This window comes from Macaca nemestrina, chromosome 2, assembly GCF_043159975.1.
Source record: "Macaca nemestrina isolate mMacNem1 chromosome 2, mMacNem.hap1, whole genome shotgun sequence".
In the NCBI taxonomy this organism is placed as follows: domain Eukaryota; kingdom Metazoa; phylum Chordata; class Mammalia; order Primates; family Cercopithecidae; genus Macaca; species Macaca nemestrina.
This window is the reverse complement of record NC_092126.1, coordinates 106,356,311-106,381,347: the sequence shown is the minus strand read 5'-3', so window position 1 is coordinate 106,381,347 and position 25,037 is coordinate 106,356,311. Positions and strand designations below refer to the sequence as shown.

Genomic DNA, 25,037 nt, shown 5'->3' with positions numbered 1-25,037 from the left:
TAGACAACAGGGAGTGAAGGATACTGGGAAAGGCATGTGATGTTAGGCACTTTGGAGACCCTCAGGGCACCAATGTGGGAATCCAGAGCACCCTGGGGCAGGAGGCAGCTTCCTCCAAAGGAACAGTGTAGGGGTGAGGTTACTCCCCAGAAAAATTGTGCTGCATTACAATTTTATCCTTCTATTCTGACCTCCCCTAATGCCAAGCACTGGACCAAGAAATAAGGACACCAGTGTGAAGAAGGCTTGGCCCCTGCCCTCCAGCAACTCACTGTCTCAAGTGAAGAGGTAATGATCTAATCATTTCCCCCATGCCAATTCTGGCAAATTTAGCCTTGCCTACATTCAGGCCACTTATCTTTCCAAGCTTGTGGGACAGGGCTGGTGAAGCATGGAAAGCTGGACAGTAGCTCTGGGTGCCACCACCTGAGGACTCCACCAACGTCTGATGACACCATGAGTTTGTTACATGTTTTTCACTGTTATGGCTAGAAGGATGTTACCTCCAGATATTCTCACAATGACTCTAGCACGTAGGAAGCAAATATCATACCGTTTTATGGCTGAGGAACTTGAAAAAGAGACCTCGAAATTTGCTCAAGGTGACATACCATCTAAGTAGAAGAGCTGGGATTCCAACTCTGGCCTCCAGCCTGCAGAGACCAAGCCCTTTCCAGCACACAGGAGCCAATTCTGGCCCTGGGGACTTAAGGGCACATGGGGAAAGAATTAGCTTGGGCCATGAGGGATTTATCCAGAAGCATTTTCAATGCTCCCAGATAATCTGGGGGAAGCAGTGCTAGCAGAAGGATTTTAAAGACCTGAGAAATACCTGATCTGTATCTTCATTACATGGGCTGGGGTTCCTGACACCAGCTGAGGCACAGGAGATGACGAATTGTGTTATCCTTCAACAAACACTTACACTCACTTCAGAAACACAGCATCTGGAAGGATGCACTGAAGGATACACAGGAGTTGGACTCTAGGTCCAACCCCCAACTTTGCCACTAATGAGCATATAACTTCACATCAGTTTCTCCATCTGAAAAATGAGTATGAAAATGGTTCCTCCTTCACCTCAAAGTGTTGCTGTGAGGATTCAACACATTTTAATGTATATAAAGTGCTAAGAACAGAGCCTTGCATACATTTTTATAGTTATTACTTAGCGTTATCATTAAATCTCATGATTATTAAATCTCCGAGGTACTTGGTAACTCCGGCATCTCCTTTAAGTTACTGCCCCTGCCGCACTCTCTCCATCTGTGGATGGGCTGGTAACAGTTAGGGTCACAGCACTCTGAACACTGGTAAACCATGACTGAGAAGAAAGCATGTGAAGAGGTTTCAGGGACTGATGCCAAGGTGCTTCCTCGGAGCCACCACTTGCTCAAGTGACCAAAAGAGTGACCTCTGACTCCCTGCTCTGCTGCTCCCAAGTGCAGTTGACTTCTAAAGCATGGCTGCTCTGTACACACCTGTAGGGTCCTGGCGAGGGTGAAAGCATTCTTGGGCAGATGCCTGGCAGCAGAGAAGATCAGGGCTCAGACACAAAATACCTAGAAGATTGGCACTTGAGAAGGTTAAAACAAAGCTATAGTTGAAATCTGAGATAGAAAAATTAAATCTTTCCATTTTCCTTCAGTGAGTCTATCAGATAGGAAATCTGTAAACTGAATGGGAAATAAAGAGGCCCTGCAGTTGGGATGCTCATGAGGCATTTCCTGACAACCGTGGGCATACAGCCCCTTTCAGCCAGGTGACCTCCAGCTTCAGAGGACTAGGAAGGAAGCAGTCAGCCACGTCTGGGGATGCACATGGCACCATGGAGGCATGGAGGTCCTCCCTTGAGAGACTCCAGAACACCAACTGTAGCCAGCATTGCTGAGCATCTCCCATGGCAGGCCCTGTGCCAGGTACCTGACACGATGGTTCCTCTACTTCCTGCAACCTCCCTGGAAGGGAGGTATCATTCCTCACATTGGGAAGCTGAGGAAACTGAGACATTGACAGCTTATGTTGGTTTCTTACAGCCTCATAGCTAAGTGGCAGAGTTAGACTCAAACCCAGGTCTAGCTAACTCCATCAGTTTATTAGCCGGAGTTTTGACCCTGCTATTATAGAAGCCTAAAAGAATGAGTTGTTTCTCCACCTGCCTCCCTTCTCCAAGCAAGCAAGCAAGCAAACCTGGAGAGCTGGAAGCCAACCTCTTTCTGCCCCAGGATAGAATAAAAAGGCCTTTGCTTTAAAAGCCAACCAAGGCTCCTAGAGGTAAATTGAGCTGGGCTGTCTGACTGATATCAGGTCACCTGGGTGAGGACAGGCTTGGAACCAGACAATTCGATTTAGAAAAGTAATGCTATTGTTCAGCTAAAAATGGTAGATTAAGCACCTGCCATTCTCTTTCTTTCCTCCTGAAATATGAAAATAATAATAAAGTGTTCTTATTTTTAAAGAACAAACCCCTAAGGATAAAGAGAACAGGAAAGCAGACAACCATAAAAGCAAAATTCAGGAAGCTGGAAAGCAGGTGAATAAGTAGCAATGGCCTTAGCAGACTCATGAAAGCTGAATCCTAAACTGGAAGGCAGGTCAAAACTCAACATGATTTACACCAAGGGAGCCCCTAACAGGTCAAGGACTGGTGCTGCCAGGTGCCTCCAGAGGAGGCAGTAAAGATGAATAAAAAACAAAAGCATTGGCTGAAAGTTAACTTAAGAAGAAGCTAGACACCCAGATCTCTTATTCCATACCGTGAAGTCAGGCAGATGCCCCTCCTGCACCCAGCAAAAGACTGAAGATTGTTCTATGGAGAAAGAAAACCAGGGAATCTACATGCTGGGAGACATGTGGGACAGTTGAGGGCCGTGGGGACTATACTGAAAACAGGAGTTTTAAGAGAACATTTACATGCTGAACATTGAATTATTGAAAGGACCCCCTAGGTATCCAACACAATGGCTAAAAAGTGAAACCTTAGTGGTATAGAATTCAGTTATTTGCAATTGTCCCACACACTTGCATTTTGACGAGATCACCCCCTAGCAACAGTATGTCCTGTTTCCACGGTCATGGAGACAGTTGGTTGCTGCAGCCATTAAAAGCAAAAACTTCTATAGCAATGGCTGCTTGGGGTCACCTATCCTGAGCTTCACCACTTGGCTGTGCTGTGCCTCTCACCTGCTTCCCTGTGACTACCAGGTGTGTGATACTGAGGGGTACACAATCCAGAAGTATAGGGAAATTTATGTCAAGTGGAGCAAAGCTTTGATCATTGGGAGACTGAAGGCAGTGGGTAAATTCAAGTGGTCCTGAATTCAATTTATGCAGCTTCTTGGATAGGTCCATAGGATCACACAATCAATTGCCTGTAGCAGCAGCCAGCTTGATAATACATCGCCATATCATCTCTCCTGTTTCCCTGCTTCTCTTTGGGTGTTTCCTGAGATTGTACTCCCAAATAACAGCACATAAGCCTCCAGCCTCGGGCTCTGTTATTAGAAAACCAGGTTAAGACAAACCAAGGCACATCAATGTAATGTTTCAGAACACTGGGGAAAATATCCTCCAAGTTTCCAGAGAAAGAGGGAAAAAAAAATAAAACAAGTTTTATACCAAGTAATCAAGAATCAGAATGGCTGTGGAATTCTTTACTACAATACCAGAGTCTAGAGCACCATTGAGCAAAGCCTTCAAAATCTGACATAAAATTATTTCTTATAATTCTATACTCAAGCCAAACTATCAATCAAATATGAGGGTAGAATGAAGGCAATTTCAGGCATATAACATTTCAACATGGTTTACCCCTCCTGTAGCCACTTTTAACAAGCTTTTGGATACACTACTCCACTAAAACCAGGAGGTAAGCCAAGAAAGAGGAAGACACAGGATACAGGAAACAAAGATGCAACCCAAGAGAGGCAAAGAGACTCGTGGGATGCTGGGAAAGGAGCATCCTAAGCCAACGGCTGTGCAGCAACCAAGAAAGTGACCAGCTCAGAAGGGGCAGGTCAAAAGGTTTTGGGCAGGGGGTTTCCAAAGAAGGTGAAATTGATGTGTGCTTGAGTCTATTAAGAGGAAGTTAACTTGTGATAAGTACATGAAAAAAACTAAGGAAACAAAAAAGAGGATTACTAACTACAGAGAAACAGAAAGGTGCCCAGGAAAGGAAAAGTGATCATAACATATACAGCAGTCCCCACCCCTTATCCTTGGAAGATACGTTCCAAGCCCCCCAGCGGATGCCTGAAACCTTGGACAGTACCAAACCCAGTTGCCATAAATCAGAACACATTCCTGGAAGTTCATGTCTTCCACCCACAAATTGAATGCCTTTTCCATCTTAACCAAGCACTTATCACACACTGTGGCTGTAACTTTTGCCACAGTTTGAGGTGCAGCAGCAAAACTAGCACACATTTCTCTTTTTTTCTTCAGAAGACAATTTCACAGATAGCAGATTCATTCTTACTGCAGATCTTAGCAACCCCAGCCTACGATTTTTTTTCTTAAGTCGAGAAACTTTCATCTTTTCACTTCAATGAAGCACTTTCAGCGTCTCTTTGTCATACTCCAATTGCTGGATCACTACTCTTGCACTTTGGGGCCATATCATGAAGTAAAATAAGGTTTACTTGAACATGGACAATGCAATACTCCAATAGTCATCTGATAACTGAGATAGCTACTAAGTTACTAATGGGCAGAGAGCATCTGAGCGTGAATATACTGGACAAAGGGATGACTCATGTCCCAAGTAGGACAGAGCGGGATGCCACAAGATTTCATCACACTACTCAGTGCAACACACAATTGAAAACATAAATTGTGTATTTCTGGAATTTTCCATTTAATATTTTCAGACTGCAGGTAACCTTGGGTAACTGAAACTGTGGAAAGTGCAACCAAGGATAAGGGGTACTACTGGATAGCACTCAGCCATCAAGATATCCATGTCCTAATCCCCAAACCTGTGAACAAGTTACCTTACATGGTTAGAGGGATTTGGACGTGTGATTAAATTAAGGGTCTTGAAATGGGGAGATTATCCTGGATTATCTGATGGGCCCAATGTAATCATAAGTATCCTTTTAAGAGGGAAGCAAGAAGGTGGCCATGTGATGACTGAAACAGGGAATCAGAGTCAGTGAGAGAGAAGATGCTGCACTGGTGGCTTTGAAGACGGAGGTGGAGACCACAAGCCAAGGAATGCAGGTGGCCTCTAAAGGATAGAGTTGGCAAGGAAATGGATTCTCTCCCAGAGCCTCCAGAAAGAACCGGCCCTGCCAACACCTTGATTCTAGCCATATAAGACTTACTTTGGACTTCTAGTCTCCAGAACTGTAAGAAAATTAATTTGTGTCATTTTAAACCAACAAGTTCCTAGCAATTTGTTACAGCACCAATACGAAGCTAATATAGCTGTGAATAGGTTTTAAGTAGTCATAATGTAAACACTGATCTCACCAAAATTATTACCTAAGTATATTGGGGGAACGGATGGATGAGAATGATGTGTCTGTACTGGAGGTGGGGAAACGTGGTGAAAGGCCCAAATCCTCATCTTCCAGAGAGGGGAGTGAATAAATAATGGCCAAAATTGAGAACAGTTTGGGAAGCACTGTTCCAGTTTTCCACCCTCATTTTTGATAAATGATGAAAAGGAACTCCAGAGAAGCTGTAGTTGAGCTATCCAGTGAGTCATCTTCTCCTGAGAAGAGGGTGGGTGGGTGTGGGCTCTTGTGTGATGATCACTCATAAGCTAGTTTATGTTTTGTGTCTTAATTAAGCAATGAAACAGCTGATCAGTTAACCTAGTCATCCCCCTGTTAACCTGGGGGAACTATTGGCAAGATCTGACATCTGCAGTGTCAACTGCTAGGTGAGAAGTCATTCATTAGCCTTCGCTCTGAGCAGCTAAACATCTCCTTGGCCAATGAAATAGCTTTCACCTGAAGTCAACAGGTTTTATTTTCCATGGCCTGACCCAGACATCTCTCCCCATCAAAGACATGCTAAATACTAAAAACTCACCTCGGGAAGCTTAAGAAAAAAGGCCTTCCTCACTCATTCTGCCACTCCCAAACACCTGAAGCCTGCCAAAGTTCTTCAACCATGAGGCAGGCAGGAAAATAACAGAGTCAGAATCCAGGCTCTCAGAGGGCAGGTAAATGTTACCAAAACAACGACAGCCTCATAGATCCTAAATGAAAGAATGAGTGAATGAATGAAGGAATGAATGAATGAATGAATGGAGTGCGTATATTCAAAAGAGTCACTGATACAGTAGTGGGATTCAATTATCACTAGGGAGCAAAATCACCTTCTCTGGGCCAGTAGTCCCAAAACTTTTTGGTCATTTACCTTTACTGGTAAAAAATCTGAGAACATCCTTCCAATATTTACAAACTATTTTTTCCCACTATTTACAAATTAGAAGCATGTAATACTACATAAATATATTCATTATAAAACATGGACAATAAATTTAAAATCATAAAAGAATTAGGTAAAATAAACATAAACAGCAGTTCTGATATTTTCCTGCTGCACCTGGTGGACTGTCTAGTGTACCCACCGAAGTGGCTGAGCCCCACTTTGAGACCTTTGATCTAGTAGCAGACTGCCTTCACACACAAGATGACTCTGGCAGGGAGTGACTTGAGTTTGAGTCTGTCTATCATCTATTATTATTTTTTGTTTTGTTTTGTTTTGAGACACAGTCTCACTCTGTCACGCAGGCTGAAGTGCCGTGGTGCCATCTTGGCTCACTGCAACCTCCGTCTCCCTGGTTCAAGCGATTATCCCACTTCAGCCTCCCACGTAGCTGGGATATAGGTGGCTGCCACCACGCCCGGCTGATTTGTGTATTTTTAGTAGAGACACAGTTTTGCCATGTTGGCCAGGCTGGTCTCGAACTCCTCACTTCAGGTGATTCGCCTGCCTCAGCCTCCCAAAGTGCTGGGATTACAGGTGTGAGCCACCATGTCCGTCCTCTAAGGTTTTACTTTTAACACATCTATTCTCTTTTTAAAATGCATATTTATCCACAGTGTACTAGACATAATCTGAAGGGATTATGGGACTAAGTAAAGTAGCTATTTTGCTGTGTGAGTCAGGAGGATCACCAAGATTGAGATCAGTGCCCTAGAGATTCATTGCAGAAATAAATTAATCAAATGGAGTCCAGGCACATTTGAATAAGAGAATTAAGGCATAATGAACACCTGTCATTCTCAAACATTCAGAAATGAAAATCAGAGAAAAAGGTCTGGAAACAAGGAAGGTGGGAATTGTTGAGCTTCATTTTCAAGCATAAAAGAACTGAAGAATGAGATGGCTGTAAACCAATGTTTTCCTCACTCAGAATCGTCCAATAGAAATACAATGTGAACCACATAGGAAATTTCAAAGTTTCTAGTGGCCAAATTTTTTAAAAAAGAAAAAGAAACAATTGAAACTGATTTTAATAATATATTTTATTTAACCTGATACATAAAAATATTATCAGTTCAACATGTTATCAATATAAAAACTATTAATGAGATATTTTACATTTTTTGTAAAGTCTTTGATATCCAATGTGTATTTCACACAAACAGCACATCTCAGTTCAGACTAGCTACATTTCAGTATGTGGCTGGTGGCTGCAATATTGAACAGCACAGCTCTAAACCAAGGCAGAGGTCCTTGGAGCCCCAGGAGCCCACAGAATGCTTGAGAAACGCGATACTAAAGGATAAACAGCAGCAGATCACTCAGACCAATAAAAACACAAAAGCAAGCATAAAAAATTGTGGTACAGTAGAGTCCCAACTTATGAGAGATTCAGATTCTGAATACAGCAAATCAGACAAAAATTAAGTCCAGATCAGAACTACCCTTGAAAATCCCTTAAGAAATTGATACGCCATCAATTTTTCCTCCAGTCTTAGGACACATGCTGAGTCTTTTGTCTCAACAAAATAAAACCGCAGAGTTGGAAAATTATGTCACGTACTCAGCCTCTGGGATTGTCAGTCTTGAGAAACAAACTAAACCATCTGACAAGGAGGATTCTGGGAAGAAGAATGTTTGATTGCGGACCTACCTGGCTCCACTCACATTTAAAAGGAGACCAGCGATTATTAACACCAGAATAGCAAGCTGATTTCCAAAACTTCCAATCAGCAAGCTTTCTATGCTGTGTAACTTTTAGTAATAAAAAGCATCCCAAAGGGAAGGGAGGGCATACGTGACAGTAGAAAGGGCAGGGCACCCAGGAAGCCTTGAGGAGCCACAACTGCGGGTGGGAAAGAGGGTGGTTGAAGAGAGACAGGCAGCCGGTCAGACCCCTGGAGCCTGCAGGAGAAGGGGAAGGGGCGAGGCAAGGACCCACCTCACAGGAAGCCTCCCTACCCCTCAGAAATTCTTCCTCCAAAGCAAACTTGACTGCCAGCAGTCTAATTACACCCACAGAGGCCCACCTGTCCCCACCTTCACCTTTCTCACCTCCTCTCATGTCTCACTGAGGCGCCTGGAAAAATAAAGTGTCCCTGGAAGTAAGTAGCCATAGCCCCTCACCTTGGATATCAGCTCTTCTCTTTTGAAAGGGATCAAATTAATCAGTATTTCCCCTCAGCTCCCTGTCTGCAGCTTCATGTTCACAAACAAATAGGCAAGCTCTGCATTCTTGTCCACATGCTTGCTAGAGGCTGCATGAGCCTGCTGAGCACAGACCAATATTTCATAATATCTGGCTCCTTTTCTTTGTTCTGGCCTCCTGCCCTGCTCTGGCCAGGCCAAGTCCGTTGCAGGCTAGATGTGGCCACGTGCTGTTTGGATTTAGCTGTATCCAGCGTTAGAAGGAATGATGGCTTTCCTGGACTGCATATCATCAAGTTCCACGGAGAAAAGCAGCAGCTGGAAGGGTTTTGCTCCTTCGCTTGTGTCATGACGTGGAACTTCTTGCAGCACATGACCTGGGGTCAGCTTTCTGGACTAGGCCCACAATGTCTGGGCCCTGCTCAGGGTTCTGCCAAGGTGAAGATCTGGCACTGGGTGTTCCCAACACTGAGGCGTCTGGAATGATGCATCTGGTGGACAGGGCGGGGCAGGGGTGGAGGAGGGGAAGAGGAGCCAAGGAGAGAGTTCTCCTCCTAGGCAGGGAAATGGGGACTCAATCCCCTCTACCTTTCTGTGACAGGCACCCAGGCATCTCCACCAGTTCATGATGGTGCCATAGAGTCTCAAAAGAACAAAGCTTTTCCTGTCTTCATGGAAATGTAAAACTCAGTTGAGGAAAGGAGTCCAGGCCAGATTTTCAAAGACAAAACTAGCAAGCAGGAGAAATTAATCTTCACTGTCCTCCGTGCCCCACCTTGCCCCAAAATACAATGACAATGAAATTGTCCATCGCCTCATCCATGTGTTGAATGACTGTACAGTTAATTCCTTGGGAGCAGCACTCTACAACTAAAGTGAGAAGGATATTCTTTACAAAGTATGAATGTTATTTTCCTGCTTGCTTTCCTGAGAACCTGAGCTTGATCTTATTCATCTTCTGGGAAATGTGACAGAGGAATGTTACAAAGATAATATGCAGCGTGGGCCAAGGGAATGTTCGCCTTCCGATGTGTGAAATAGAATTATATGGAAATGCATGGTCTTGTAGGCATGGCTGCTGTCTTGGGAGAAGATTTCCCAGATTCCTTCATCTCTCTCTTTAGCATCAAAAGCCAAGCCTGGAGAATCTTGCTGATTGGCCCAGGGGCCTCCAGTTTGAGTCCCCTGTTTATGCGATCTCCTTCTGCTTTTAAGACTCTGGCTGCCTATCCACAAACTCAAAAAGGAACCTGACTGAAGAGCAAATCCCTACCTCTGGAAGTGGTAGAACACAGCAGTTACTTGTTAAATATCTAGTAACTACTGATTTTTCTTGTTTTGGTAGATGGGAGTCAGAAAGCCTTGGAAAGGCCACATTGGTCTAACTCGGTCCCAGGAGCACACAGCCCCAGCCTGACCGCTCTCACAGGACTGGGCCAACCGATGATGGGTAAGAACTCACGGTCCTCAAGGCAGAGCCTGGACAGCCCCTGTAGTTAACTGAATACTGACTCCAAAGATGTTCAGGCCCTAATCTCTGGGACCTGGGACCTTTGCATATGTGATAAAATTAAGGTTCTTGAGAGAAAGAGACTGTCTTAGATTAGCTGGGTGGGCTCTAAATGTGATCACAAGTGTCTGTATTAGAGGCAGGTGGAGAGAGAAATGAATACAGAAGAGGGGACAGCAAAGTGATAATGAAAGCAGAGACTGGAATGATGGTCTCTGAAGATAGAGGAATTCCTGGCACAAGCCAGTAACACAGGCAGCTGCTAGAAGCCAGAAAAGGCAAGAAAAAGGATTCTCCCCTAGAACCTCCAAAGAAAACCAGCCCTTCTGACAACTTGAGTTTAGTCCAGTGAAACTGGTTTTGGACTTCCGAGCAGAGCCTTAGAGAAAAAATTTGTGTTGTTTTGAGCCACTCAATGTGTGTTCATTTGTTACAGCAACAATGGGAAACAAACACAACCCCTACACTGGCTGCTGCAGAGATTGGAGGCATGGCCTCTTTAAGATGCCTTTCTACTGTAGGAGTCCCTGGGCAGCCAGGGGGCCAAGAGGGCCAGGCCCCGCATGCCCACCTCAGGAATCTGAGTACATCAGGGTGGGCTGCGAGAGAGCCAGCCACTGAAGCCTGAGTAGACAAGCTCCTCCCCACAGCCCTGCCCTGGGAGGAACAGTGGGGAGGCAGGCTTGGGGCTGACAGCTAGACCCAGGACAGAGGTTGCTGAGCACCTTCACCCCAGGGTTTGCTGCATGTGGAAGGCGCCTACCTGTGGAGGAGAAGCACCAGTGTGCACCAGCTCCGTCCAGAATGTGGAGAATACATAGGCAGGAGCGGTGATTTGAAAATGCAACAATGCATGCACTGCCTTCCAAATTGGCTTCATACCCACCAACCTGAACCAAGTTCCAGAAGAGGGGCAGCTCCATTAAAATGAGAAAGGAGTTCAATCAGATTGTCACACTGTGATTGGAACCCATTAGTACAAGGGAAAGAAAAGGAAGAAAAGAGAAAAAGAAGAGAGGAAAAAAATAAGTCATCAGGGTATATTATTTCATGAGACTTTAATTTCAGCTATACACACTGATATGTACATGTGCACACACACACGCACATATATTGGGTCACAATGTAAAATGTATCCCTATGCATATTGGTTCAAAAAAAAAAAGTCCAAAAGCCAATAGACAAAATGACGTAGTTGTGGCAGTAAGAAACAAAGAGGCTTTTCCCACCCTGTGAATCCTAGGGAAGCTGACACGGATTAGAGGGTCCCTCCACCCAAATCTAGGCATCACTAGTAGCCATGGAGGAACAAGTCAGCACCAGTTATAACCAGAGAAGTGATATCAGGTGAACTGGCACCAGAAAATCCCAGGTTAGCACCTAAGGTCACAGGGAGCAGGAGTGAGCAGGTGGGAGGAAGAGCCACCAAGAGGAGAGGGCCACTCACATAGGCAGTCTGTCATAGCAGAAGGCAGTGTGCCCGCCGCACACTCCTGCTGAGACACCTGTCCCGGGTATCCTAGCTCTTCACTCATTTCTAAAATGGTGGAAAGCTTAGCACCCACCTCCTAGGGTTGATATGAGTGTTTAATGAGTTAATGCGTATACAGTTCTATAAAAGTCACAGGGACATAGTAACTGTTCAAAAGGTGGTCGCTCCCATTATTAACATTACCCTGCTAAGAAAAAGCTACAGCAAAGGGCAACCTGGGTTAAGGAGCTGAGCTCCCGGTCCACGCTAGACACACCCACTAGCCACAAACTCTGCCAGGAGGCCCAGTCCCGAGTGCATCTCCATCGCTTGCCCTGCCCCCACCACCTCTTCTCCTTCAGCCTCTCCTGGTTCTTGGATATGAGGCCCCCAGAATATTCCACAAAAGCTGACCCTTCATCCAACCAGCTCTTGGGTGGAGACCCCTTCCATTAGGAGTTCTCCCAGCTGCGTCTTCTGCAGTGTTGGAGCTCATCACAACCAATGTCCTCCATACAGTGGACAGCAAGGCGATGTCCCAGACCCCTTAAAGGACTTCAGAAGTGGTCAGCAGCAGTGTGCCTGCTGGGAAGCTAATACCCCCAGGAGCAGCCCTCAACCTATGGTAGACAGGAATTGGCGAATAAAGACTCCATCCTCTTTACCTGTGGGGGAGGACAACTCCTAAGAGTGGCATGTTCCTCAAGGTCTCCCAGAAGTTCCCAGCAGGACCGAGCCCCCGAAGTCCCCAGCAGGAACCTGCCCTCTCATGCACCCTGCACTGGCTGTCTTCCCTGTCTCGCTTCCTCCCTACCTGCTGCTGTCTTCTGATGACGTCTTCCAGATAAACTGCTTGCACTGGAATCCTGGTCTCAAGGTCTCCTTCTGGAGGAAGCCAACCTAAGACACAACCTTATAGGGCCATTATACTAATTAAATGAAATAACTGTCAAATGCTTACCATTATTCTAGACCCACAATAGATGCTCAATAAACATAAGCTATGAGGGGGAAGAAGAGGAGGAGAACTCCTCTATTGTGCAGTTGTTATTCCAGCTACAACTGAGGAGGGAAGAATCTGCACCCAGTGAGGGCCAGAACAGCCCATGGAGGAGAGGCCCCTGGGAGACACACCTTTGAAAAAGAACGTGCATGTGTTGTTTTCCAATCTGAAGATGATTCTCTCCATCTCTGTGGATCCCAGATCTATCTCTCTCTCTTTCTCTTTCCACACTCACCTCTCTCTCTCTGTCTCTCATGCATGTGAAAGTAGTAGCTTGAACATGTAATACCTGACACTTGAAACACAGAAAGTCAGGCCAAAAGGGGGCTCCGAAGAGCAGGGAGCAGAGGCCAGAGGTGGGATCAGCAAGACTTACTGAGGCCTTCTCACCCTCAGACCCAGCAACTCGACCCCAGACACTTCACACACTAAACTATGTTCCTCTGCCTCTCTGAAATGGAGTTGCAGATGTCACCCAAGGTGCAGGTAGCAGAGGGTAGAGTGTGGGCAGGAAGAAAAAAATCATTCATCTCCTGTCCCAGATGAGGAACCCTGGCTGGTGGGGTTGCTCATCGCAGGGCCCCTCGGCCTGGACATGATTCCAGCCCAGGTTCCAGCCTCCGCTCTGAAACTGCTCGGCCTATGAAGGGTGCACGGGATGTGCAGTTCTGTACAGGGCTCTTCGCACGTGCAGCTGCCAGCTCTCTGCTCCAAGGACAGAGTGACCTACTTGTCATCAGAAAGACAAATGGCCTCTCAGAGTTTGTGCACATTCTCCAAGGAGACCACAAGTCCTGAGACTCAGTGTGGATGACCCATAGCCCACGGGGCACAGGCTGAGCCAGGAACTGAGTATCCTACACCCAAATGGTCACAGGGAGCACCCCTCAGTCCCTGACCACAGGACCATGACCTTTCTCCAGTCCCCAAACTATTTGACAAGTTTCATCTCTGGGCCTAAAGGGGAGATGGCCAGGTCCCCGTGGCCTCCTGCCATCACCAGCCTAGCATAGCTGCAAACAACACATGGGCTATTGATCCCAACTCCACTGTGGGCATTGATCTCAACTCCACTGTGTCCTTGCTGTGTGACCTTGGGCCTTGATCTCCTCATCTGTATAATGGGGGTCATAACAGTACCTAGTACCTCCTTCATAGGGTGGTCCGTTCATTAGTTCATTAAGCAGGTATTTCCTGAGCCAAGCACTGTTCCAGGCAGAAGAGAAACATCATGAACAAAAGAGACAAAAGCCCTCTTATGGTGGTGACACTCTGACAGGAAAAGAATGTGACTTGTCAATCATAAAAATAAAATCACTCTACTAAACACTATGAGAGTGACATGAGGTGTTGTAGATAAAGCATTCAAAACAGAGCCTGACATGCAGTTAAGTTCAGTCAATGTTAGCTGTCATTAGGATTGTTGCTATTACCATGATGGTAATTTTCTAGCAATGCCCATGGGATCAACTCCATGGCAGGGATCCTGGCACTGTGCTCAGAGCAAGAGCCCCATAGGCAGGAATGTCAACGGAGTGTCCCTTATGTCCCCCAGTTTGCTGGTTGCCCTGGTCCAGTCTCCACGTTGATTATACGTTGGGGCTTTGCAGCCCTGCTGGCCCCAGGAGCCCTCTCCACATCCACAGCTGAATTAGCATTTTGTTCCAGCTCACAAGAGTGCCAGTGTGGGAACACCACAGGCCAGATGGAATTTTGGAGACCCTGTCATTTGTTGGAAAATTTCTCTGGCTGCCTTGGTATTAACAGCCACATATTTTGCTCTCAGATCTGGGAGTGGGGCTGGGATCAAGAGGGGTGGGGATTGCTGCTGAAACATAAAGCAAGTTTCTTTCTGGGCTATACCTTTCCAACCTTCCAGAGATTTCTGCTCCCTGGCTGCTCAGAGGCCAAGATGCAACCTCAGAGAAGAAGGGGAGGGGAGCAAGTCTGTGCCTTCCCTGTGCACTTCTCCTCTCTTTTGACTAAACACGTGACAACAGGGGAGGCCGAGCCAATTGGGAATACTTCAGGACAGAATCCACCTCGCTCTTCACCGGACATCCACCCTAGTCTCCAGGAGGCGGTAGAGACTCATACAGGATGAGACCTAGAGAAGAGCTTATAAAACAGGACCTACAGGCCAAATCTGGCCTGCAGATGTGTTTTGCTTGGCTTGTACTGTTTTAAATAAATTTGAACCAATATTTAAAATCCAGGATATTTCACATAAAAATTCAGATTTCCAGCTTCCCTCGAAAAAGGGGAAGTTCTAGTTACACTTTGGGCCCAGGTCCCTATACGGCTGGCGTAGAGTATGGCACTCTCTCTCAATGATATGCTCCCTGAAGTTCCCCACAGGCCCCACAACTCCCTACTGTCTCCCAACACCAAGGAAGGACAGTTGCCTTTGGCATCTCATTTGCCTTATTGTTTTTCTTACAGAAGATGAACACTTCTCTGACTACAGCTCAATTAAACCTGAAAAAAACAAAACATAGGCGGTGTTTTCATTACACCCAGCCCACTTCCTTCACTTATGCTAGAAGCCTGGCCTCCATCTGCACTTCAGTTTATATCTCTTGGTCCAGGGCTACAATGTCCAATATGAGAGCCACTGGCCACATGTGACTATTTACATTTGAATTAATTAAAATTTAAAAATTTCCATTCCTGGTTGCACTGGCCACATTTCAGGGGCTCAACTGCCACCTGCAAGTAGTGGCTATTATGTTGGACAGCACAGGATAGAACATTTCCATCATCTCAGAAAGTTCTGTTGGACAACTCCGGAGATATTTAAATATAAGATGTAGGAGGCTAACAACCAGTCGAAACATCTGTTGCCCACATCCTCCACATCTACACTGTGCTGGACGCTGTTGGGGGAAATGATATGCATTGGGGCCGCTGCCTTCCAAGAATTAGGGAGAAAGCATAATTAGAGAGTCTCTGACTTCTCAGTCAAAGACAGGAGAAGTGCCTCGCAGTGTCTGATGGACCCTCTTGGATTCGGAGAAGAGGAACAGGTCTCTGTGTCCATGGCACAAAGAAAATGCTCTGCTTGTCTACCGCATGCCCTCTCGGCCCAGTCCCAAGCAGAAAACTGCATCGGTGGCCTCCAGAAATGGAGGTTCCCTCAGCCCTCTCATGAAGATGCTGCTTAGAAGACTGAGGCTGAGTCTCCATGCATGTGTCTTGGAGGCTCCCCAAGCAAAACACGCAAAGAGAGTCAAACTGGGCTTCAGAGCTTGCCCTCCCTATCAGTGCTTCCTCCCCAGCATTGGCCTTCCCCATCCCTCTAGGCCCGGCTCCTGCCTCCATGCCTCCCCTGGGGCTGTCCTCTGCCCAGGCCTCCCCAAATCCAGACCCAGGGCCCATTATCTAGTATTGCCCTTTCTTCTCCTCTGTCTATACAAGATGCCTCTGAGACCCAGACCCTTGGGACAATGCTTGATGCACCAAACTAATTTCCAAGGATATTTATTTTTAACAAAAAAATTTCCAAAGACTAGATATCAAAATGCAAGGGCTAAGTCCGAGTGTGGGAATTTTCAGGTTGATTGAGTGGAAAAAGCATCGCATTTGTGACTGGAGGGCCCACCTGGAAGTCCTTCATATTTATGAACTGCATGACTTGGCCATGACTCAGATTCACTGAACCTTTATTTACAGATCTCTAAAATGAGTCTCACACAGTAGTCTTAACATTTAAAGGATGAGAATTCCAGGAAATGATGAATGAGAAAGTTACAAAGTCTAATGCTTTGGGCATTGTTGTTATTGGGTTGTTATGCTACAATGACATAATACAATATGTTGTAAATACAGTATGTTATTATCACTGAGGGGAAATTATCTTTCAACACCCAGCACGGTGCCTGGCACACACCAGGTTTTAATTTTTTTAAAGATTATTTTTTAATGGCCGTGGAGTAGAGGCTGGGGAAAGATGCTTTTAGGCAAAGGGGCTTCTGTCACTCCCCAAGAAACAGATCACATTGATGAATATCTACGCAGAGGCAGGGGTTCCGAATCTTATTAATACCAAAGACCCTTCTGGCCACCTGGTGAAGCTGAAGATTCTTCTCAAGATGCGTTTTTTTATTGTATAAAATGAAAAATACAGGGTTACCAAGATAATCAATTACATTGAAATAATTATCCAGATCTTCTAAAAAACAAATGTGTGATATAATTCTACACGTGCTTCCTTATTAACACATTAAAAACCAGTATCTATCAGTATATCTAAAAACAAATGCACTTTCAAAACAGTGACGAATAAAAACTATATTTCAAAGTATCTGCTTCTGCTGTCATTACATAAAATATCTGTGACTTCTCTTGATGACAAAGTCACAGGTCCTGCCAACACTACTGTGGCTGGTGCCTACATTCATTATCGAAGAAACACTGAATTCCAGTTAGAGATGAGTGAAAATAAAGATGTAGCTTTGTTTAACCTAGTGCTCCCCTGAATTCCATGCATTAAAGCAAACTAAATATGGCCTGAGAAGGACTCTGTATTTCTATATTTGAGTCCCTGTGGATGAACTGTAACCTAGCTTAATAGTCAGACAAAATTAAAAACCTAACTTAATAGTATGCGGCAGTAACAACGGCTGAGTGTTCACCAATCCCAGCAGCCATACTTCAACCACTCATAGGCTGCCGAATGTTCAAACTGCTCAAATAAGGCAAACGCCAAGCTGTAACCAATCTCACTGTTTCTGTACCTACTTCCGATTCCTGTACGTCACTTTACCTTTTTTTGTCTATAAATTTGTTCTGACCATGAGGCACCCCCGGAGTCTCTGTGTGATTCTGGGGGCTGCCCGATTTGCGAATCATTCATTGCTCAATTAAACCCTTTTAAATTTAATTCGGCTGAAGTTTTTCTTTTATCACGTGCTTGGACCCCAGATCAAGAACTCTTGAACTAGGCATCCCTTTCCCCTTCCTTGAATTCCAGTTCACCATCATAGGGATGGATCCCCGGGGATGAGGCAAAGGCAGCCCCTCTTTGGCATACATCCCAAACTCCTTCTGAGGGGAGCCAGAGTCTAAGGCATCCCCCACTCCTAATCGTAGTGTTGCACTGAAGGATCCTCCTGACAGTTCTAGAAGCCCAGGCCTTGCTGTGCCTTCAGGCCTGTCTGTTGTCCAAGGACAAGGTAATCACAGCTCCCATTAACTGAGCAGTGACTATGTGCTGACTGTTGTGCAAGGTGCCTCATGCTCATTAAAGCACTGAGCATACACTCCCACAAGGAGGCCCTGGTATTGCCAAGGGAAACTGAGGCTAAGAAGTTAAAGGTTCACTGACATGCCCAAGGTGGTGAGCAGGGTTTCAATTCAGTTCCGATTACAACTCACCCTCTGAACCCTTCATGCTTTAAAGCCACACCAAGTAAGATATTACGACAATTACAGTCTAAACTCAGCCACTGCCAGGGAGGGAAGTGAGTGTGAACCAGCAGCCAGGAGCCTCTCCAGACTCCCAGCGAAGTGACTACACAAGGCATCCCTGCCCAGTCAGCCTAAAGGGAGATGAGAGGATTTTAACCAGAGTTTCAGGGGAGAATGTTCTGAAAGAAAGGAATACAATAGCATCTTTGTAGTTGCAACAGGATCTTGGGCAGAGGGGTGGGGGTGGGGGGCCAGAATGTGGTGAGTAACTGTAAGAGCCCACTAGGTCCAGGGCCTGCAGACAGTGGCCAGGCATGCAGGGAGGCTGGGAATGAGCACCCGTGCTATCCAGGAAGCAACCCTGCCAGCAGCCAGTCCCTGAGCTGGGGTTCAGGTCCCCCAGGAGGCACACACTGAGCCTCTATGTGGACAGACAACAGAGCCACTCTGTCCTTGAGAAAGAACCCTGTGTGTCCCACTCACTCTCCTTCCAGCACAGGCACAGACATCCAAATGGCCCATTCACTGGCCGTTACAGCCTCCAGCCCTCAAACTGCCTGCAGCTTCCACCTCCGCTGGGCCCAGGCACCCAGGCAGCGTGACCGCAGCCCCCACCACAGTCTGGGCACAGCTTGAGCCTGGCTCCAGTCCCACTACTCCATCAAACACCTCTGCTTCAGAGCCCAGGCAGCACCTCTGCAGCAGCTCTATGGCTACGCAAGTGTGTGAGGGTGAGTGTGTATGCCAGATTACCAGTGTGTGGGTGAGTGTGTGTTTCACTGTGACACTGTGAATATCAATGTGAGCATGTGGTTTATGTGTAAGTGTGTGAATAATGCATCTAAGTGCATGGAGTGGGTGGATGTGTGTGTGTATATCTGCGTGACTCTGTAGAGGGTTTGAATAGCAGAGACAACAGCAAGAAAAAGACTGATTGGCCAGGCGCGGTGGCTCATGCCTATAATCCTATAATTCCAACACTTTAGGGGGCTGAAAGGGAAGAATCACTTGAGGCCAGGAGTTTGAGACCAGCCTGGGCAACAAAGTGAGACCTTGTCTCTACTAAAAATAAGAAAGAAAAAAAGAAAGCAGGAAAAGGAGACTTACAGAAGAGAAGTCCCCAGGAGACTCCCAAGACCTCAGACGACATCCTTACAGGAACTTTCCCCAGCCAGTGGCCTGGCCTGGCCCCCACCCCCACTGCTTCCACCTAGACAGATCCAAGGACTTCAGGGGTCCCCAGACCTCCTCCCAACCAGCTAGGGTGAAAAGAGTGAGATAACCGCACCCATCATTTGCTTACTTGTCCATAGTCGCCCCAGGCACAGGCCTCAAGCTCATTCAGGTTTGGGTCCAGCCCTTTACCCCACCATTTCCCAGCCACAAGAGCTCAGGCAAAGCATTTGGTTCCTCTGAGCCTTAGTTTCCTCAGTAATAAAAAAGAGTGACACCTAGCTGACAGAGCAACACACCTGGCCCGCAGAACAACATGCCTGGAACATAGAACAACACTGCCAGGACTCAGAACATCACACCTGGGACTCTCAGAACATCACACTGGGACTCAGAGCTTCACACCTGGGATGCAGTCGACGCACTGTCATTAAGTAGGCAAGTAGGCTGGCCCCCATCCTCCCCAAGACTCGGAATTCCTGAGGGGCCAGGGTATAAGGCATGCTCATTCTCATCTCAATGCTCAAATGGAGGCTGGGCACATGGCAGGCAGATGCCGCTCTGATAAACAAACTTCGTAAATGTGGGTTTCCTTTGTCCTCCCTTCCTCCACCACAGACAACCACCGCTGCTGTCCCAGAAGCAGGCAGGGCAGTACTCTGAGAAGTTCGTTGGGAGTTATCCCCAAGGGTGTATGCATAGGGACCTCTTTTTTTTTTTTTTTGAGATGGGGTCTCACTCTGTCACCCAGGCTGGAGTGTAGTGGCATGATCATAGCTCACTGCACCCTCCACTTCCTGGGCCCAAGCAATCCTCCCACCTCAGCCTCTTAAGTAGCTGGGACTACAGGCATGCACCTTTTTAACTTTTTGTAGAGATAGGGTCTCCCTATGTTGCCCAGGCTGGTCTTGAACTCCTGAACTCAAGGGATCCTCCCTCAGCCTCTCAAAGTGCTGGGATTACAAGCATGAGCCAACACACCTGGCCCTGCACAGGGACTCTTGACCATGCAGACCTCCCAGCAGGTCCATCTGTCTATGCCGTGAGTCTAAGGCTGGGAACACCACACAGAGACTCCTCCAAAGAGACCCAAAAGCAGGTAGGATTTTCCACAATAAGCAGGTATTGCTCTTACAATTTACAAAAGACAGAGATAAAACAAGAGAGCTGCAAAACCCTATCAGGCCCAAAAGGAAAATCGAGGAAAACGTTCCCCTATGATCAGGTCAGGAAGAGAAGCAGTGACAATATGCAAAAGAACAAGTTTCTAAGAATCTTACCTCAACTCTACATTCACCAAAAAGAAAGATCAATGGCATTCTGAACCCTAAAAGGGAAGTCCAGACAGACAGAATGGGGCGCCTAGAAGAAAGAGATTGCACAGACCCGGAGACAGAAAGCAAACGTGAGGACCCGCCCCATCCATTAATGCGCCTTTTCCCAGGCTCTGTAGGAAACGTGTTCCTTGCTCCTCCCTGCAACCCTCTCCCCCTACCAACGTCTCCCCCTTTCCTTCCACCTGGCCAGTAAGAGTTATCACATTATCCGTGGGCTGCAGTTCATTCATCTCCTTTGTAGATAAGAATGAAAGGGACTGCGGCTTCTGCACTTTTTGAAATTACGCCCCTCTAATGTTACAGGTTGGCTGTATTTGGGTCTTCCCTTCCCATCTCAAAGATACCACCAAGCATTTAAAAACACTACAGTTACTTTGCCAGAATATCTTGAGAATTTCCTAGTGCCCAGTGCATTGGAAGTCAACTCACAACACTGCTGCAAAGCCAGTCTAGCTAGAAGCAAGACTGGCCAGTGGAACCACTGGGTTTGTCCTGCTGATAATGCCTCCCCCAGCAGGAGCACAGAGCTGACATTAGGGACAGCCCTGGAGCATGTGAAGCACAGAGAGGCAGTGGCAGTCAGCCCTCAGTCCATCCAGGCCAGCAGAAAACAGCACTGCTCTGCCAAAGGGCAACAACATTGACGAAAGCCAGTTCAGAAGAGTGTGCTCCACGCAGTCCAGGAGCCCCGCTGCATGGCACGCTCACAAGCTGAAAGGGGCGCCTGCCTGGCTCAGAACCATGCCTAGACGTGAAGGGTTCTCCACAGAGCTGGTCTCGTTTGTCTCTGTGCCTCACTCTCTTCATCTCGCATCCCTGTGTCTCTGGCTCTGACTCTTCTCGTTTTTCCCTCCCTTTCTCTCTTCTACTCTTATCCCCTCTGCTGTCTCTGACCAGTTCTTTGGCTGATGGCATTTCTGGAAAAATCCCTACCCAATTTGGCTCTTACAGAACCATGAACCTGCTTCCCCAAGATGGGAGGATTTGAATCCTCCAGCTGGTTCTGAAGAGGCTGTTTGCTCATTGCAAGCAAACACCCTCAAAAGCCAAACAAAAACTGCCCACAAGTAAACAGCATGTGATACAGCCCCTTCCCGCGGCCACTTAGCAGAAATCCAAGCCCATGGCAGGTGGAGAAGTTGGGCTAGGAAGGATGCAGCGGCCACAGCCCCTACCCACTCTCCAGCAGTGGTGGTCAGCTGGGTTGGAGGCCAGAAGGAAGGGAGCCAGGTGTCTATACCGGCTGCAGGAGAGCATCAGGGACCACAGGCAAGGTGGCTTGGGGGACATAAATAAACCTATACACACAATTATCACTGGAATTCTCTCTATCCTACCCCCGATCCCTTTTTTTTTTTTTTTTTTTTTTTTTTTTTTTTTGAGCTAGAGTCTCGCTCTGTCACCAAGGCTAGAGTGCAGTGGCTCAATCTCAGCTCACTGCAGCCTCTGCCTCCTGGATTCAAGCAACTCTCCTGCCTCAGCCTCCCGAGTAGCTGGGACTACAGGCACATGCCACCATGCCCAGCTAATTTTTGTATTTTTAGTAGATACGAGGTTTCACCATGTTGGCCAGGCTGGTCTCAAACTCCTGGCCTCAGGTAATCCGACTGCCTCAGCCTTCCAAAGTGCTGGGATTACAGGTGTGAGCCACCACACCCAGCCTCTCTCTATCTTACTCTTGTGATTATCAAGGCAATATGTACAAAATCAGTTCAAAGGCTTAAAGGAGAAGTATCAACATTTCACCATTGCTTTTAAGAATATAACATAAGTGATTTTATAGAACTAAAATGATTAGTATCATTGTTAAGTGACTTCTATATATGATCATTTGGTGGGATATGATGCAGTTTCTCTTCAAATAATCTGATCAATCTTTTATTCTGTAATTCATAGTACCCACTCCCCACCCCCCGCTTTTTTCTCCTTTTTTTTCCTTTTTGCCTTTGTTAGATGCCCAGGCACGCCACAGTACCAGGCGTTATCAGTACCAGCTCGCGTTCCTTTCCTTATTTGGAAAGCGGACTTACTTTCTAGCTCATTACAGACACCCCCTTCCCCTTCCTCTCCACTTTCTTCTACGTGCCCACCCTATCTAAAAAAAATCAAATGTTTAGCCAACCAGGATTAGTTTAGATTGTATGACCCGACCCCGGCCAGTGAGGAAAGGGTACAGGGGCAGGACTAGTGTCAGGAATAAAGGCTCTCGTGCCCCTTTGTTCAGGTGTGCTCTCATGGCAACTGGCCAAGGAGGAAACCCTCTGCACAGAAGTAAAATTGCTTTGTTAAGAATCTTTTGTTGGCATCTTCAATTTCCTTAGGATTTGAGCATTATTCCTAACAATTTCTAAGTGTGACTAGAAAAGAAACACCAAAAGCTAAATTTAAATAAAAATGAAGAGAAAGGAGGAAGGCTGACAGAGACCCATATATCCAGATGCCTGAACAAGAACCTGGAGTCACTCCTGACCTGCTCTCAGCCTCCACATCTGAGATTACCAAGGGCTGGAGGTTCTCCTGCCCAAACATCCTCCTACCTGCTCCTCCAGCCTGCTACAGAATCCATACCTCCATCCTGGCCCCCTGGATCACACTCCTTCTTCTCAGTCCCCAAAACTGCTCTCCAAAATGCAAACGCAACCCCACCTCTCAAAGCTCAAAAGCCCTTCCATTGCCCCCTCTGCCCTAGGGACAATAACACAAACCCCTAGCTGGGTGGGGAAAGCACCCACATCCAAGAGCCAGGACCTGGCCCCAGTCCCATCTCCAGGAAGTTCCCCTGTGGTCCCAGCCCAGCTCCTTCCCAGCCAACTTTTAACAGCTCATTTTTGCCTCCAGGGGTTTTGCACGTGCTGTTCCTTCTGCTAGAATGCCTTTCCCTCTTCTTTTTGTTATATATATTTTTTAACTTACATACAGTAAAACTGAAACTTTTCTGTATCATTCTATGAGTTTTAACACATGTATTAGATATGCATGTCCACCATCACAGTCAGGACACAACACTTCCATCACTCCAGAATTCTCCTTTGTGCTGCCCCTTTATAATCACAGCCTCTCCACCCCTAACCCCTGCAACTGCTGATCTGTTTTCCATCCCTATAGTTTTGCCCTTTCTAGAATGTCATATAAAAGGAATACCACAGTATGTAACCCTGTAGGATTGGATTCTCCCACTCAGCATAATGCCTTTGACATCCCTCCACATTGTTGCATGGATCTATGGTTCTTTTCTATTGCTGAGGAGCAGTCCACCGTATGGACATACCACAGTTTATCCAGTCTACAGCTGAGTGACATTTGGGTTGTTTCCAGTTTGGGGCAATTATAAATAAAGCTATTAGAAACATTTGCATCAGCTATTATAAACATTATAAACATATAAACAAAGCTATTATAAGCATAAACATTGTTTATTTGTAGACATGTGTTTTCATTCCTCCTGCATAAATACACAGGAATGGGATTGTTGGGATATATGGTAAGTGTATGTTTAACTTTTTATGAAAAACTAACAAACTGCTTTCTACTGTTTCCCACTTTCATGTAGGAGAGTTCCTGTTGCTGGCATCCTGACCAGTACTTGAGGTTGTCAGGGTGTTTTGTTTCACTTTTTAACTATTCTAACAGATGTACAGTGGCTTCTCCTTTCTTCCCTTGACAGAATCCAGATCCTCCTCAGATACTCCCTGTCCTGGAGCCTCCCTCTGCCCCACTCACTCCTCAGGTTGGGTCTATCCTTTCTCTATATCTTCAGCACAACTTTTGGCCTACAGGGCTGAAGCATTTCTTTGTGCTTCCCTCTCCCCTGAACCTACCACCTACCACGTGCACCCCCCACCTCTGCCCACACACACACACACACACACGTACGCACAGGCAGCCTCAATAGACTGTGTACTCCTCAGAGGCAGAGTATGTGTTTTTGATTTTTCTGTTTTCTGCCCTGCACAATGTCTGGCTTAAAGAAGACACTTTCTAAATGAATTGATGAATGAATGAATGACAAGGCGGCAGGGAGACAGAGGGAGCATTAACACACATTTACACATTGAACATGAATCCTCCTTTTGTGGCCTTCTTGATATGCCACTCAGGAATTCCAAAGCCACTTGGGAGCAAGACTCAGCCCCTGCCCATGGAGACACTCATTCCTTCAGAGCTCATGAAGGCCTAGAGATCAGAGTGAGGCCCCTATAACCGAGTACCCCCATTTGTCTAAGACAAAGAGAATAAATTTTTAAAAATTATTTCTTCTTCTCTCTTTCTTTTTTTTCCCTCAATCCTTGCTTCCTACTTAGCTCTTTAGAAATGCAGTTAGAAGCTCTACCTTCCCTTCACTAAACACTCCCTACATGAAAAGCTTATCTAACTATGTGCTTACTTAGAAGCTCCAGAGCCTGAGCTACCTTCCACCAGGAGCTTGCCTCGAGAGATAACAGTCAATTTACAACCTAAATTATGCCCACTCCAAAACTCTCTCCCACCTGCAGAGTATCTCAAGACAACGACGACCTTACAACCTAGATCTGCCTGTGATGGTGC

General features: G+C 46.3%; 1 protein-coding gene across 2 annotated transcripts in view; it reads right to left on the bottom strand.

Moving 5' to 3' along the window:
* Nucleotides 1-25,037, bottom strand: part of GASK1A (golgi associated kinase 1A) — an 84,667-nt gene that overhangs the window by 54,069 nt on the left and 5,561 nt on the right. The window contains exon 1 of one of the 2 annotated variants that reach the window (XM_011738915.3): nucleotides 8,569-11,463. The exons of the other annotated variant lie outside the window; for it this stretch is intronic. The gene's annotated coding sequence lies outside the window, so the exon portion shown is untranslated. Of the gene's footprint in view, nucleotides 1-8,568; nucleotides 11,464-25,037 lie in introns of those variants that run through there. 2 annotated transcript variants of the gene reach the window in all.